Source organism: Nerophis lumbriciformis, linkage group LG13 (assembly GCF_033978685.3).
Source record: "Nerophis lumbriciformis linkage group LG13, RoL_Nlum_v2.1, whole genome shotgun sequence".
Classification (NCBI taxonomy): Eukaryota; Metazoa; Chordata; class Actinopteri; order Syngnathiformes; family Syngnathidae; genus Nerophis; species Nerophis lumbriciformis.
In genome coordinates, this window is record NC_084560.2 from 30794685 (window position 1) to 30812579 (window position 17895).

At 41.8% G+C, this 17895-nt stretch overlaps 2 protein-coding genes across 2 annotated transcripts in view; one reads left to right on the forward strand and one right to left on the reverse strand.

The window, feature by feature from the left end:
* Positions 1-17895, reverse strand: part of tmtops2b (teleost multiple tissue opsin 2b) — a 90839-nt gene that overhangs the window by 65469 nt on the left and 7475 nt on the right. The window lies entirely within an intron of this gene.
* Positions 14876-17895, forward strand: part of uxs1 (UDP-glucuronate decarboxylase 1) — a 120970-nt gene continuing 117950 nt past the window's right edge. Inside the window, exon 1 of the mRNA XM_061971054.2 lies at positions 14876-14956. The gene's annotated coding sequence lies outside the window, so the exon portion shown is untranslated. The remainder of the gene's footprint in view (positions 14957-17895) is intronic.

Here is a 17895-nt window from a genome sequence, read left to right on the forward strand (position 1 = left end):
TTTTTTCCCAGTACCTACTGTAATTTTGCTGATATGTAGTGTAGTTTTCACCGTAGCAAGCAAAAGTGATACTGGTAAGAGAACTTGAAGACCTTGACCAGTTCAGATAATGTCGATTGTTCCATTTTGATTTGGACAGCTACAATTGCACTTTTGTCGATCTTATTTCTTGATCGTTCCATTTTTGATAAGGACAGCTACAGAGAGATTTTTGATGAGCTTATTTTTGGAATGCTCAGACTATTTTCTGTCTTACTTTGGATCATAAGGACATACAGTATGCTCAACAGCACGGATAAAGAGTAACCTATTACCAATATATTTTTTTTTCTTTTGGACTGCTTTGAGACGTTCATGATAGAGTACAAGTCTTGTAGTTCATGTGTGCGTGCGTGCTTGCGTGCGTGCGTGTGTGCGTGTGTGTGTGTGTGTGTGTGTGTGTGTGTGTGTGTGTGTGTGTGTGTGTGTGTGTGTGTGTGTGTGTGTGTGTGTGTGTGTGTGTGTTCGTTCTTGTATTTCTACCCTTCTTGAGACATCAACAACGAAAAGTACCGTCCATATGAGGACCGGTGAACAAGTTAGGACCGAAATCATGGTCCCAATACGGAAAACCATTGCATCTAATAGAGAGCCAAATACTAGAGTCCGTGAACATTGCTCCAAAGTCAGGATTTTTTTGTTGATTTAATGTGCATATAAAAGTAAACATTGACAGGTGCAAAGGCAGCAATACATGATAAAACAAGGTGGCAGCTAAAGAAGAACTTCCATATTCATCCCCGAAAAAACCCGGCAGGTGAACAGCTGATTTTACGACTTCCGACCATAGGATGAACAAATGCACTACAGTACTAAGACTATAGTGGCCATTAACAGTTAGCTTCTACAGCTGGGTTGCATTTTTTCTGATTTAAAGTGCAATTTTCCTGGTATTTAAAGAATTGTTCCTGGTATGTAGTGTACATTTCTTGAAGTGTGGTGAAGTGTGCTTGAAATCCTGCTGTTACAAGAAGACAACACCAAGGATCAAGGCTGTTACAAGAAGACAACACCAAGGATCTCCCACAGGCTGCCTTGTTATTTTGCCTGTGGCGAGGAGCACCACTGAGATGAACTTTTACTTGATGAATCATAGCTGACATCTTGGACCTGCCCCTACTGTTCTGTATCGACTCCGCTCGCGTTCTCTCTCTCTCTTTTTACCAATCACTGGTAGAAATTGGCTTCGGTTATCATAGCAGGTTTTACGTAAAATGGCATATTGGGGTTTAATTTGCAATGTTGAAAACTCAGAGGAAACAACATTTTTAAAATTTAATTATGATTTGGAATGCTTGAGAAAGTAACAAGGATAGCTTTTTTTGGCACTCATCAAGGGCGGACGCTCCCCTTTCCTCTCCCTTATCTCTACTGCTTGCTTCTTTGTCTTGTCTTAACTTTCTTGTTTCCCCTTTTTGCACTGCTCTCCAAATCTAAACAACGTAACTAATTAACTGACCTCTCAATGATCTCAATTGACATTATCTTGGGTATAGGGGAAACCTGCCTGTCTTGACGGAGCGGTTGTTGCTGGACACACGACGGACTCTTGGGAGAAGGAGCACCGCGTGTCTGGCGACCCTGGCGAGGATGTGAACATTTCCACCTATTCGGAATTATGACACCAGGACATTATTGATTGGAGTAAGCATTGCTCTGGTTTGTCGACAAATTGGAAGTTACTGGCAGTCTTCAAAGTACCCCTAAGCTGCCACAAATGAATGGAGGATGCGGGCAGAATTGTGGACACTTTGTGATTTGGATAACATCGGACTGTCTGCCCTGCAGGATGAATTTGAGGACCAGTAAAAGACAATTTAGAGTGATAAGCAAATTTGATTTTCACTCGCATATAAAACCTTCTAACTTGGATTGTTTCCCTGGCTTCGAGACTCTCCCGAAGGACAGTGTGGCGAAGACGCAACAAACTCCCTTCTTGTCTCTCATGGACACACACCTGTTGTTGTTGACTTTGGACTGACTGGTGGCTGCAAGAACACCAAGGCCGTGGAACAGATACACTGCAAGCTTACACACACACACATGCATCCACCAAAAATATACGCCACACACACACATACCCCACCCCCCACATCCCACGCCTTCGATGGCTTGAATCCCTTAAGGGTGATGGACGGCTGGGTAGCTGCAGCCTGCCACCGTAGCCCCCACTCCCTCCCCTCTGTTGCAAGTCTCGAGTTGTATGTTGTAATATAAGTATGTGCTTTGCTATGGAGTTTTTTCCCCAATCCAGACAGAGTCCTCTAGGAGCCCAGTCTAGATTGTATTTTTTTACTCATCCTCCCAATGCGTCTACCTTTTTTCCCCCATCTTTTACGGGGCGCCTTCTGGCAACCCATCAGCGTTCCTGTTCTGTAACCCTCTTACACTGTTTTTGTCGAATATTGAATGGGTTTGTGCTGAAAACAAAGTTTTGTTGTACTTGTGCAATGACAACAACGCCCATACCATAGCATACTGGATAGTATATTGCACAACACAGTAGCAACACAACCAATGTTGGAATAGCGGTGTGTGGCAAACTGCTGAGTCAGTATTAGTAGCGTTGATCAGTTTATTGTTCACAACACTAAACGTATGCACAAGTTCCACACAAACAGCAAAGTGGCATTATATCACTCTACTCACAATATCACCCCTAAGCGAGTGGCATTATATCACTCTACTCACAATATCACCCCTAAAACAATGACAACAAAGACCATACCATAGCATACTGGATAGTATATTGTACAACACAGTAGCAACACAACCAATGTTGGAATAGCGGTGGATGGCAAACTGCTGAGTCAGCATTAGTAGCGTTGATCAGTTTATTGTTCACAACACTAAACGTATGCACAAGTTCCACACAAATAGCAAAGTGGCATTATATCACTCTACTCACAATGTAGCTGCTGACAGAAGCACATTGTATATATGTTATATAATTTCATAGTTGGTTAGAGTAAATAAATACAATGTATAAATATAAGTTCATATTTACATTTAATGTGATTTAAAATGTATTTTCTTTGGTAATTTCATGCAAGTATAAGTTAACTTTATTTTTGTTACAAAACTCATGTAAATTGGAGAGGAACGTATTTTTTGTTCCGGTTTGGTCACATTGTTGGGACAATTAATATGTGACGGAAAAAGGGAAGCAGCATGAGACAGCAAACATATGATGGAAGAGGTTAATGGAGTCTCGGCTTGAAAATAAACTTTATTCCCTCGGAGTTTGTGAGGCCAATGAGGTATGCTTCTTTCTGATATGTATGTGAAATCAATGTGTTTTATGTTATTGGATGTCAGACTAATTGTAAGTTCTGTTTTTCTTATTTATTAGTTCTGACGGCATTATTTTGGCATTGTGTTGGCATCGTTGTTACGAGGAGAAGGCGTGGCTGAAAATAAATGTCTGTTTGAGAAAAACGAACAACTTGAGCCTTGATTAAGACCTCGGAGGGAGTAACACAATATCACCCCTAAGCGAGTCAGAGCTTTTCTTCTTGTCACTCACACACAGTAATGATCTGGAGAGATGCAGTCGTGACACCGGAATATTGTCTTAAAAGTTGTTCGCTAATTTTGAAACTAGGTTTGAAGGGTATTTAGAAGTGGGCTTCAGAATGACAGTGCCACCTGTTGGCCTGGCATGCGTATCACAGCCATTTTTGCCAAATATTACTCAAATCCCTAGTGCATCAGAACTCTTCTTACCGACTTAAAAGACGTTACATTTTCCTTTGAAAAAAGTATTTAAAAACTTGTTGCCCTATATTTGGGCTCTAGAGATGTACACACGCCAATTACCAGGTGGCGTACAACGACTTTACCCATGAGCTCGTCTGAGCTTTTCTTCTCGTCACTCACACGCGGCAGTGACCTGGAGAGATGCAGTCGTGACACAGAAAAGTCTTGCAGTATATTTGTGTTGATGTCGTATGAGCACTTGTCTCTTTTGTAGTCACACTCCTTCAAAACCAATCCAATTTACAGCCCTGGAGGACTTATCAGCAGTGGCTTCCAGGTCAATAAGAACCTCCTTCGCTGTAAAATTGAATGACTCAAAGCCTCCCTGACTTCGCTTGACATCACTTATATGTGATTGGCATTAGAGATGGTGCTTCAAGGCTTCTGTCTGCGTCTCATGACCTTTCCCCAAGCTCGAGGGTCAGGGGCTAAAACGGGTCACGGGCCGCTGTTTAGCGGATATGAAAAACATGTTAGATTCTATTATTTCAGAAAGGATTTCTATTAACTTCTTTGCTTAAGGGGTACAAGCACGGCATAATAAATGAAACACAATCTTTTTTTTTTTGATAACTAACATCTACCTTTTGTGAGAAAAACATTTCTGGTGTTCTCATTTAAAAATACTAATTATAATAGCAAAACTGTGTTTTTATTATGTGCATTTATTCTTTAGGGAAGCGGCCCAAGGGCTTTTATTAGAAAGATTATACACAATATGAAAAACATGCACCTGGGTATAGGTTGATTGGCAACACTAAATTGGCCCTAGTGTGTGAATGTGAGTGTGAATGTTGTCTGTCTAACTGTGTTGGCCCTGCAATGAGGTGGTGACTTGTCCAGGGTGTACCCCGCCTTCCGCCTGAAATCAGCTGAGATAGGATCCAGCACCCCCCGCGTCCCCGAAAGGGACAAGCGGTAGAAAATGGGTGGATGGATGAATTATCATTACTGGCATGCAGAATTAGCAATTGGTTTGGATGCGTGGGCTAAAATATTAAACTTCGGGTCTGATCTACTAAAGGTATGCTGCCACGATAGACGCATGGACTAGACCCAACCAAGACGGGCATCCAGAAGGGTTGGACGGTGGGACCCAGGGGCCTAAGACACGCATCTCAGCTGCAGTAGCCTGATAAGCAGACCCCAAGAGCGTGTGTATATTTGTGTATATATATATACAAAACCCAAAACCAGTGAAGTTGGCACCTTGTGTAAATCGTAAATAAAAACAGAATACAATGATTTGCAAATCCTTTTCAACTTATATTCAATTGAATAGACTGCAAAGACAAGATATTTAATGTTCAAACTGGGAAAAGATGTTTTTTTTTGCAAATAATCATTAAATTTGAATTTAATGGCAGCAACACATTGCAAAAAAGTTGTCACAGGGGCATTTTTACCACTGTGTTACATGGCCTTTCCTTTTAACAACACTCAGTAAACGTTTGGGAACTGAGGAGACCAATTTTTGAAGCTTTTCAGGTGGAATTCTTTCCTATTCTTGCTTGATGTACAGCTTAAGTTGTTCAACAATCCGGGGGTCTCCTTTATCGTATTTTACTCTTCATAATGGGCCGCACATTTTCAATGGGAGACAGGTCTGGACTACAGGCAGGCCAGTCTAGTACCCGCACTATTTTACTATGAAGCCACAATGTTGTAACACGTGCAAAATGTGGCTTGACATTGTCTTGCTAAAATAAGCAGGGGCGTCCATGAATACGTCGTTGCTTGGATGGCAACATACAGTATGTTGCTCCAAAACCTGTATGTACCTTTCAGCATTAATGGCGCCTTCACAGATGTGTAAGTTACCCATGCCTTGGCCACTAATACACCCCCATACCATCACAGATGCTGGCTTTTGAATTTTGCGCCTATAACAGTCCGGATGGTTCTTTTCCTCTTTGGTCCGGATGACACGACGTCCACAGTTTCCAAAAACTATTTGAAATGTGGACTGGCCGGACCACAGAACGCTTTTCCACTTTGCATCAGTCCATCTTAGATGAGCTCGGGCCCAGCGAAGCCGGCGGCGTTTCTGGGTGTTGTTGATAAATGACTTTCGCTTTGCATAATAGAGTTTAACTTGCACTTACAGATGTAGCAAATAACTGTAGTGGTTTTCTGAAGTGTTCTGGAGCCCATGTGGTGATATCCTTTACACACTGGTGTCGGTTTTTATGCAGTACAGCCTGAAGGGTCGAAGGTCACGGGCATTCAATGTTGGTTTTCGGCCTTGTCGCTTACGTGCAGTGATTTCTCTAGATTCTCTGAACCTTTTGATATTACAGACCGTAAATGGGGAAATCCCTGAATTCCTTGCAATAGCTTGTTGATAAATGTTGTTCTCAAACTGTTTGACAATTGGCTCATGCATTTGTTCACAAAGTGGTGACCCTCGCCTCATCCTTGTTTGTGAATGACTGAGCATTTCATGGAAGCTGCTTTTATACCCAATCATGGCACCCACCTTTTCCCAATTAGCCTGTTCACCTGTGGAATGTTCCAAATAAGTGTGTGATGAGCATTCCTCAACTTTCTCAGTCTTTTTTGCCACTTGTGCCAGCTTTTTTGAAACATGGCATCAAGTTCAAAGTTTACATCAAAGTTTACCATTTCGAACGTTAAAAAGTACATTGTCTTTGCCGTCTATTCAACTGAATATAGGTTGAAAGGGATTTGCAAATCATTGTATTCTGTTTTTATTTACGATTTACACAACGTGCCAACATCACTGGTTTTGGGTTTGGTGTGTGTATATATATATATATATATATATATATATATATGTATATATATATATATACGCCATATTTGTATTTCAGTAGATCAGGCCCTTAGTGTGCACTTTTTATGTGCTTTTCACACATTTAAAGATTTGTGCGTGTATTTAAAGTGCCAATGATGATCACACACTAGGTGTGGCGAAATTTTTCTCTGCATTTTTGACCCATCACCCTTGAACACCCCCTGGCAGGTGAGGGGAGCAGTGGGCAGCAGCGGTGGCCCCGCCTGGGAATTTTTTTTGGTGATTTAACCCCCAATTCCAACCCTTGATGCTGAGTGCCAAGCAGGGAGGTAATGGGTCCCATTTTTATAGTCTTTGGTAGGACTCATCCGGGGTTTGAACTCACAACCTACCGACCTCAGAGTGGACACTCTAACCACTAGGCCACTGAGTAGGTATAAAAGCTTCATTGGCATTGTAGTTTAGACATAAAACACAATTATCTCAGCAGCTTTGTTTTGAAGAAAATGTGCACAATATGCATCAAATAGGAAAATTGCACAAATGGAGGGAAACTCAAAAACGTAAATGTTTGGTTTCAATTTAACTTATGTCGACAGCCGCTTATGTTGACGTCAGTCGTCATAAATGGGTTTGCGCTGTTTACACTCCACCTTTGACCATAAGAACTATAAAAGCAAGTCCCGTCTTTCCAATTAAAGGAAGAACCAGCAACGGCACTCAAAAGATGAATTATCTGTCATGGCCCGGGCACATGCCAATGCGCACTCATCTGTGCGCTCTGTTAATTGCGCCTCCAAGAGCGCACCTGCGCACGTCACTCCGGCGGCACCAGGCAGCTGCAATCAATCTGCAATCTGCACACCTGTCGCTGATGAACTCCCTGGGCTTCTTAAGCCAGTGCAGACCTGCGTTCCGGGTAAGAACGTAGCTACCTGTCCTGTACAATAAGCCAAACCTGTCAAGCTCCTTACGCATTCTCGCGTTCAGTGTCCTCCCGCTTCCATGCTCATTTGTCCCATGTCTTCTCCCTTGTGGCCCGCAGTGTTTTCTTCCGTCGTCTTGGATTCGAGCTGTGTGTCTCGCTCTCTTGGACTCCCCCTGGATATCGACTGCCTTCCCGGTTCTCGACCCCCCTTGCATGGACACAAACTCTGACGTCTCTCTCTCGCCCCGGGTCTTTCGCCTCTCGCTAGTGATGGGTCCGGCAACACCGATGCATCGCCGCATGCGTCGAGCTCATAGAGCAAAACCCTGTGTCGGTGCGCGTACCGCTTTTAGAAAGTCACGTGACCGATCATGAGCTGATACGGTCACGTGACCGATATGCGAACTGTGTCGAACTGACGCCTGTGCGCCAAACTGTGTTTATAAGGAAGCGCATCTGTCAACGAGATGAACAGAATCGTCGCACTTCTGTCGTTGGTCATTTGTAATTTTATCTTCGTCGGAGATCATGGAGCAGCCTCAGGCAAAAAGAAAGATTTCCGCCGTGTGGGAATATTTGGATCATATATCGGAAAAAAAGGTATTTGTGTTCATTTCCTTGTCGTTTCATCCTGTTCTCTCAAAGTTTCCACGTTATTTATTAGAATTCAAAATCTCTTCAAAATGATTCTTAGTTTACTATTCATATTTTCTGCAGGTTAAATGTCACATTTGCACGACATAATTGTCGTACATTAACAAATCCACCTCCTCAATGCTGTCAGCCGGAGAAATAACTAAGAAGAGAAATCGTCTAAAATTTAATACGTTGGAAAAACTGTTTTTTTGGAATAAAAATGTGTGATAAACATTCCCAGTCCACAAGCATCCTCATTCACAACACATTCTCTTAGATTGCAATGTCATGATACATGTTCACATTATTTATTGACTGTATCGAAAAAAGAGTAAAAAATTTTTTATTTAAATGAAGATATGAAATAATCCTAAATGAAATACAATGACTTGGTTTATATTATTGTATATACTAGGTCAGTGCCGGCCCAAGCCTCCATGGGGCCCTAAGCAAAATTTGATTTTGGGGCCCTCTATTTCTGCCAATAATATTGATTGTTGATCATTCACACACCTACTATAAACTCATTGCGGCTCTGGCAGTGTTGTTTACATTATCCTATTGTCAGCCTGGCATGTCTTTACAAATGACATGTCATTTATAAAGATATGGGGGTGGCCCAGTTAAGAACATAAATAATGAATGAACGAATGATGTCCAGAGTGCCACATATGGTTCCTAATCTTAAAATGTAGAAAACATTCAGCTACAAGAGTGGCCTGGGGTTTAACAGTCCAAGTGATAAAGCTTTGTATTTACAGTAAAAGAGTCATCTTGTCTCATCAGTCTTGTACTTATTAGTCTTTAATTACTAGTTTACATTTTTAGTTAATTGTTCATATTTAATGTTTACTTTGTACAAAGAGAGCGCAGTCTACTGAAGTTAAATTCATCAATAGTTTTCCCCTTTGAAAGACGCAAGGCAAATTCCTTCCATTTCACCATGTTGCTACAATGATCTTCACTGTTTTCATGCTGTTTCAGCAGTGCACCTATGTTGACCCAATCCCGCTGTCCCTCGGCTGCCAGTTTTAAGGACTTTTTGGAAAATAATTTGCAGCAAAAGCAATAGACTGCATCTTGACTTCTTGAATAAGTCAGCCAGCTACGCTTGACTTTTTCCCCATTGACTAGCTGTCTGTAGGTATAATGATAATGAAAACTTCGGCCATCATGCCGTTTGGGGAATGAAAAGTTCTCCTTAATAGACAGTGGTCCTCTGATCACCTGCTCTGTCCTGTCTGAATCTGAGAGGAAAGATATGGCGTCACATTAGTGCCAAAAATCCGAGCGCATAAAAACTGTTATCGCGCGCTGATTCTCCACTTCGTGCGCGCGCGACACCCTTTTGCGCGCGCGTGGTGTCTTTTTGCGCGCGCGGTGCCTTTCTGCGCGCGCGCCGTCTCGGTCTGTGCGCTCTCTGTGTACTCCTGGCATCTCTCCTCGCGCTGTCATGTTTTTTTTTGGCACTTTGGGGGCAGGTATGCTTAGACGGCCCGTCCTTTCTGATTGGCTCTTAGCATTTTTCATAAGACCAATCATTCTCCAGCGTAGCAACGTTGTAGCCATCTTACCTGGACAGCTAGCCTCAATCATTACATTGATGTCAAAGCAAGTTATGGTAATTTAATTAGTACATGTACCAATTAAATTACCATAACTTGCTCGATTTTCGACCAATTTACAAACGGTTTGCCTTGTTACAAATCTTATTACATGTAGATATGACATAGGATGCTGCACCTGTTGAAATCACCTCTTTCGCTATAAAAAAAAAAATGACTTCATTGTGCAACATAGTTGTGTAGGGTCAGTGTTAGTCAGTTCTCTGATTATTTTAAACTGTTTCAGAATACATTATTAAAAGGCTATTTTTAACATTTTAAAAACAAAATTCAAAGATTATTTCATTAATTGTATGGCTGAATCAAAAGAAATTCCATAAATTAGAAAACAAATGTTCAAGAAGAAGTGAAAACTTTGCGCCTATAACAAGCTTGATACATATTGACGATGACCCGCCCTGCTATACTTCTGATTATCTCTGAGCATTTTTCGCCTGGCCAATCAGAAAGAAGGGGCCGGCTAAGCATACCCACCCCCAAAGTGCCAAAACGAAACATGCCAGCGCACAGACCGAGACGGCACGCGCGCAAAAAGGCACCACGCGCGCGCAAAAGGGTGTCGCGCGCGCGCACGAAGTGGAGAATCAGCGCGCGATAACAGTTTTTATGCGCTCGGATTTTTGGCACTAATGTGACGCCATAGCAGGCGGCAAACGTCACAGGTGCAGCAGAGGCAGCTTTACATTTAAAGAGAGGCAGGAAGAATCACTAAGCCTAGATCAGCAGCAGCACTCTGTTGACCTAAAATTGTGTTTTTGTACAATAATATATCTTTGATCATTTAGAAATCATCAGTCAGACTCGTACATGCACAAAATAAAAAATAAGAATTTTTTGTTAATTGCTTTTGGGGGCCCCCTGGTGGCCGCGGGGCCCTAAGCAAGCGCTTAGTACGCTTATGCCTTGGGCCGGCTCTGCACTAGGTCATAAAATCAGTGTCAGTTGAGTCGGTCCATAGGTTGCCTGTAGGGATTTTTAATGTCCAGCAGATGTCAGTATTTAGTGACACAGTATCAATACAGTTTTGCAATGTGTTGAAACGCTTCATGACGCCTCATCAACCCATCACTACCTCTCGCTCAACGCCACCGGAACACTCAACAGCTAATAACCACACATAGTCACACACCACACACTTTTTGGATTTAGTCACACTCCGTACATAACATTATCGATCGTTTGGAACACGCTGATCTTGCCCTGATGTGGGATCTGAGCAGAGGATGTCGTTGTGGCTTGTGCAGCCCTTTGAGACACTTGTGATCTAGGGCTATATAAATAAACTTTGATTGATTGATTGATTAGGGCTAACTAATCCCTAACTCTGATTTGTCGCTGCGGCTGGGTCATGGAACCCACTTAAACGTTGCTCGGGGTAACGGTCGCTCTTGTTTAAGTTTTCTTGTACCTCAAAGGCAAACAGCAGGCTGGACAAACATAAAGAAAGTGCAACAGGTTTGCTAAATATTGATTTTTCTCAGTGGATGGCGATAAGGTCACGTTTCTGCAGCGTTTTCTTTAGCGAGCAATGGAAGTCATAATAACGGTGAGCAAATGTTACGTCAAGTTAGCTTTCGTGGCGGAATGTCAGATGACGAGTGACGACTCAAATGTCCATTTTAACAGGGAGGAGATTTATTTTTTGCCGGTTGTTCGTAATCGCTGCATCTCACGTTTAACACATGCAGTGTTAGGTTGTGAAGTAAGCAGCACACGCTTCTCATCCTCTGGCCATTTTCTATCAGAGGCCATTTCGGTGTTTATTTTGCATTTTATGCAGAGTTTATTTGTTATGCATACAGTATAAGTCATCCATCCATCCATCTTCTTCCGCTTATCCGAGGTCGGGTCGTGGGCGCAGCAGCCGAAGCAGGGAAGCCCAGATTTCCCTCTCCCCAGCCACTTCGTCCAGCTCTTCCCGGGGGATCCCGAGGCGTTCCCAGGCCAGCCGGGAGAGATAGTCTTCCCAACGTGTCCTGGGTCTTCCCCGTGGCCTCCTACCGGTCGGACGTGCCCGAAACACCTCCCTAGGGAGGCGTTCGGGTGGCATCCTGACCAGATGCCCTAACCACCTCATCTGGCTCCTCTCGATGTGGAGGAGCAGCGGCTTTACTTTGAGCTCCTCCCGGATGACAGAGCTTCTCACCCCATCTCTAAGGGAGAGCCCCGCCACCCGGCGGAGGAAACTCATTTCAGCAGCTTGTACCAGTGATCATGTCCTTTCGGTCATGACCCAAAGCTCATGACCATAGGTGAGGATGGGAACGTAGATCGGCCGGTAAATCGAGAGCTTTGCCTTCCGGCTCAGCTCCTTCTTCACCACAACGGATCGATACAACGTCCGCATTACTGAAGACGCCGCACCGATCCGCCTGTCGATCTCACGATCCACTCTTCCCTCACTCGTGAACAAGACTCCGAGGTACTTGAACTCCTCCACTTGGGGCAAGATCTCCTCCCCAACCCGGAGATGGCACTCCACCCTTTTCCGGGAGAGAACCATGGACTCGGACTTGGAGGTGCTGATTCCCATCCCAGTCGCTTCACACTCTGCTGCGAACCGATCCAGTGAGAGCTGAAGATCTTGGCCAGATGAAGCCATCAGGACCACATCATCTGCAAATAGCAGAGACCTAATCCTGCAGCCACCAAACCAGATACCCTCAACGCCCTGACTGCGCCTAGAAATTCTGTCCATAAAAGTTATGAACAGAATCTGTGACAAAGGGCAGCCTTGGCGGAGTCCAACCCTCACTGGAAACGGGTCCGACTTACTGCCGGCAATGCGGACCAAGCTCTGACACTGATCATACAGGGAGCGAACCGTACAGTATAGGTCAAAGATCCTTTAATATGACCGGAGCACTGTGCTGATTTTGAAGACCTACTGCAAAAACACTTATCAAAGATGCTCAATATGACAGGAGCGCCTTTAATTTTTTTTTTTAGAGCCGCTACAGCAAAAACACTCGTCAAAGATACTCTTTGTGACAGGAGTGCGCTCTTAAGGACCTCATGCAAAAATGCTAGTCAAAGATTTTCTATGTGACATGAGTGCTTCCTTGTTTTTAAAAACCTCCTGCAAAGTAGCCAAAGATCCTCAAAGTCATGAGCACTGTGGTTTTTAAGGACCTACTGCAAAAAACGCTTGTCAAAGATGCTCAATATGACAGGAGCGCCTTTAATTTTTTTTAAAGCAGCTACAGCAAAAACACTTGTCAAAGATCCTCTTTGTGACAGGAGTGCGCTCTAATTTTAAGACGTACTGCATAAATGTAAGTCACAAATCTTAGAGGTCAACATCACTTTGCCGTTTTTAAGGACCTAATGCAAAAATGCTTGTGCAGTTAAAAAGTCAAGTGTCAATCCATGCCCTACATCAGGGATAGGTAACCTATGGCTCTAGAGCCAGATGTGGCTCTTTTGATGACTGCATCTGGCTCTCAGATAAATCTTAGCTGACACTGCTGAACACGATAAGTAATGAATAATTCCGCTGGTAATCACAGTGTTAGCAATAACCACACATCAACCAGACTACAAAGCCATCAGCAAAACCATGCAGCACCAGAAGTCGCATTAATGGTAGTTAAGTATTTTATTTCTTATTGGTTACCTTCAGAATAACATTGTTATTAAAAAGAATAAGAGACGTATTATACTGTAAAAATGTTGGTCTTACTTAAAAATGCACGCATTTAGTTGTATTCAGTAGAGATGTCCGATAATGGCTTTTTTGCCGATATCCGATATTGTCCAACTCTTAATTACCGATACCGATATCAACCGATACGATATATACAGTCGTGGAATTAACACATTAGTATGCCTAATTTTGTTGTGATGCCCCGCTGGATGCATTAAACAATGTAACAAGGTTTTCCAAAATAAATCAACTCAAGTTATGGAAAAAAAATGCCAAAATGACACTGCCATATTTATTATTGAAGTCACAAAGTGCATTTTTTTTTTTAACATGCCTCAAAACAGCAGCTTGGAATTTGGGACATGCTCTCCCTGAGAGAGCATGAGGAGGTTGAGGTGGGCGGGGTTGAGGTGAGGGGGGGAGGGTTAGTAGAGGTGTAAATTGTAGCGTCCTGGAAGAGTTAGTGCTGCAAGGGGTTCTGGGTATTTGTTCTGTTGTGTTTATGTTGTGTTACGGTGCGGATGTTCTCCAGAAATGTGTTTGTCATTCTTGTTTGGTGTGGGTTCACAGTGTGGCGCATATTTGTAACAGGCACGCAAAAGCAGTGCCTTTAAGGTTTATTGGCGCTCTGTACTTCTCCCTACGTCCGTGTACCACTCCGTACAGCGGTGTTTTAAAAGGTCATAAATTTTACTTTTTAATCCAACTTTTTTTATTGGCATTTTCAAATAGACAGAAAAAAGTGCAAGTCGAAACAGTACAATTTTAAAGTCAGTAAATTATTGACACCCTTTCCCTTAAAGCCCAAACCACCCACCCACCCCACTCAGGTCACACAAACAAGGGGCATATGGCACAATCATATAACAAGTAAGACGACAAAGACAGACACACACACACACACACACACACACACACACACACACACACACACACACACACACACACACACACACACACACATACATACATACATACACCCATACGAGGCCAGAGACAGACAAACAGGCTGAAAGGAGAGAGAGAAAAAAAAAAAGAAAAAAAATAATAATAATAATAAATAAAAGGGAGATTATTCCTCATCTGCGTCTGGGCATAAGTCAAGAGTTGACATATAGCAAGAAAGGACTCCATGAGCTTTCAAACTTTTTAAACAGATACCGATAATTTTGAAACCGATCATTTCCGATATTACATTTTAAAGCATTTATCAGCCGATAATATCGGCAGTCCGATATTATCGGACATCTCTAGTATTCAGTGTTAACAAATATTATATGGCTCTCATGGAAATACATTTTAAAATATTTGGCTTTCATGGCTCTCTCAGCCAAAAAGGTTCCCGACCCCTGCCCTACATGGTGGAAAACTACATGGTCAAAACCATTGAGAACTACAATCCCCAGATTGCCAAGGGAAAATGACCGCCAAATTACTGATTGAAGGCACCTGTAAAGGAATGGCGGTTCAGTCAGATCCATTCACCAAACAAGCTGCATGCAAGGAAGAACAGCAAGCAGCCAAACGCAAAATCTACCCTACAAGTTTCTTCAAACACACCAATGGTCGGTGAATATGCTTGTTCACTTGATGACTATCGAAATGCTTAACTTGTACCTACAAGCTTCTTAATTTGCTTACTCGACTATCTTAATTTGTTTGTTTAAACTGCTGGGTTCAAGCTGAACCACTGCATTACTGCATTTCACTTTGAGCATTGATTGCAAACTGTTTGACCACTTTTTTTTTTAAGTAAGTTGTTTAAAGCACACTTAAGTGGGTTAAAAGCTCAATGTAAAATGGCAAAGGGTTAAAGTTAAAAGGTTTAAAGTCAAAAGCCCAAAAGATTAATGCAAAGTTAAAGGATAAATTCATGTTTAACTCTTGCTAAAAGTTAAGCTTGAATGTAGAATGTTAAAAGTTTAAAAGACTTCGAGAGAAGAGACTATCTACAAGCTCGTAGCCAGTCTTGTAGTTTCTTTATTCCCTTTAATTGCTCCAATTGTTGAATGGATTTAGTTCAGTTCATTTAACCTGCTTGTTCCATTCAATTGATTTAAGTTAATTTTTTAATTCATTTAAAATGGTTAATTCGCTAGTTCATTTTCATTTTAATTCAAAATGTCTATATTAATTGTTGACAAGCAATGTTTGATTAAATCATTTCAAAGGTTAGAAACATAAGTTTAAATATCTAATAGGAAAGTTAAAACATTATGTAGAAAGTTTAAAACATTCAGAGGTTTAAAAGCATTGGTAAAACATTGTTAAAAAATACCTGTGTAATTACATTATAATCTCGGTTTCTGTGGTTTGAAGGTTTACAACTTCATTGATTTCAAGCCCACATAAACAGCATTACCCGGTCTGCTTACTTTCATCTTCGGAACATTAATCGTCTTCGCCCATCCCTTACCCCACATACTGCTGCCATACTAGTCCATAGCCTGGTCACCTCTCGCCTGGACTACTGCAACTCTCTCCTGTTTGGTCTCCCTCACAAGTCACTTCACAAACTTCAGCTTCTCCAGAACTCTGCAGTCTCTGAAATCCTGGAACCCCTTCAATCCAGCACATCACCCCTGTTCTGCAGCAACTCCACTGGCTACCCATCAAACATCGCATCCACTTTAAAATAATTTTCCTCACTTCCAAAGCCATCAAAAACCTCTCTCCATCATATCTCTCTGACCTGATCCATGTCGCCACGCCCTCACGTTCCCTAAGATCCTCTTCATCCATCCATCTCACAGTCCCTTTTATTTAAACTGTCCACCATGGGTGCCCGAGCTTTCAGCCGCTCTGCCCCACATCTTTGGAACTCTTTACCACCAGACCTTTGTAACTTAGATTCAATATCCCTCTTCAAATCAAGACTCAAAACACACCTAATCCTGACTGCTTATTCATTATAATCAACTTATCTTCTCTATCTTTTGTTGTTGTTGTTGTTCTTGTTTTTTATCCAATTTTATTGTTTAGATTTTTCCAAGTTGGAAAATAAAAAGTTGATCAATTGGAAATCATGAGTCCTTTTTTGTAGTAGAAGAGTGGAACTTGGCAATGCTAGTCAAAGATTTTCTATGTGACAAGAGTGCATCGCTATTTTTAAAAACCTCCTGCAAAATAGCCAAATATCCTCAAAGTCACGAGCGCTGTGGTTTTTAAGGACCTACTGCAAAAAACGCTCATCAAAGATGCTCAATATGACAGGAGCATCTTTATTTTTTTTTTAAAGCAGCTACAGCAAAAACACTTGTCCAAAGATCCTCTTTGTGACAGGAGTGCGCGCTTGTTTTAAGACTTACTGCATAAACGTAAGTCAAATATCTTATATAGGTCAGCATCACTTTGCCGTTTTTAAGGACCTAATGCAAAAATACTAGTCAAAGATTTTTTATGTGACAAGAGTGCTTCGCTGTTTTTAAAAACCTCCTGCAAAAAAAGCCAAAGATCCTCAAAGTCACAAGCACCGTTTCTAAGGACCTACTGCAAAAACACCTGTCAAAGATCTTCTCTGATGTATTCAAGGACCAAGTGCAAAAATAAGCTTGTCAAAGATCTTCCCAAGGACGAGAACGCTCTGCTGTTTTTAAGGACTTAGTGCCAAAACGCTTGTCAAAGATCCTTTATATCCTAGGAGTGCCCTTGTCAAATATCTTCGCTACGACAAGAGCACTCTGCTGTTTTTTAAGGATCTATTGCAAAAAATGTCAGTCAAAGATATGACAGGAGTTTTTAGGGACCTGTTGCAAAAAGGCTGTTCAAAGATTTTATACATGCAGTGCTCCGCTGTTTTCAAATACCTGTTGCTCAATAGTCAAAGATCCTTAAAAGGTCAAGAGCACGCTTATCGCAAAAATACTTGTCAAAGATTCTTTATACTGCAGAAGTGCTCTTGTCCCAATTGTTCTCAATGACAAGAGTGCTCTGCTGTTTTTTTAAGGATCAACAGTTCGGCAAAAATGATTGTCAAAATTCTTGGTACTGACAGAGGTGCTCTTGTCTCATATTTTCTCAATGACAAGAGCGCTCTCTACTGTTTAAGGATGCAAAGTTCTGAAAAAATGCTTACCATAGATCCTTTGACAGGAGTGCTCGTGTCAAAGAGCTTCTTTATGACAACATAAGGACCTATTGCAAAAATGATTGTCAAAGATTCTTTAGACTGACAGAAGTGCTCTTCATGTTTTCTCAATGACAACAGCACTTTACTGTTTCATTAAGAACCTAGAGTTCTACAAAAATGCGTGTCAAAGATCCTTTATTTGACCGGAGTGCTCTTGTCGAAGATCTTCTCTATGACAAGAGCATTCTGCTGTTTTTAAGGACCTACATTACTGACAAAGAATACTCATCAAAGATCATTTATATCAGGGGTGTCAAACTAATTTTAGATCGGGGGCCACATGGAGAAAAATCTACTCCCAAGTGGGCCAGACTGATAAGATCACGGCACGATAACTTAAAATTAAAGACAACTTCAGATTGTTTTCTTTGTTTA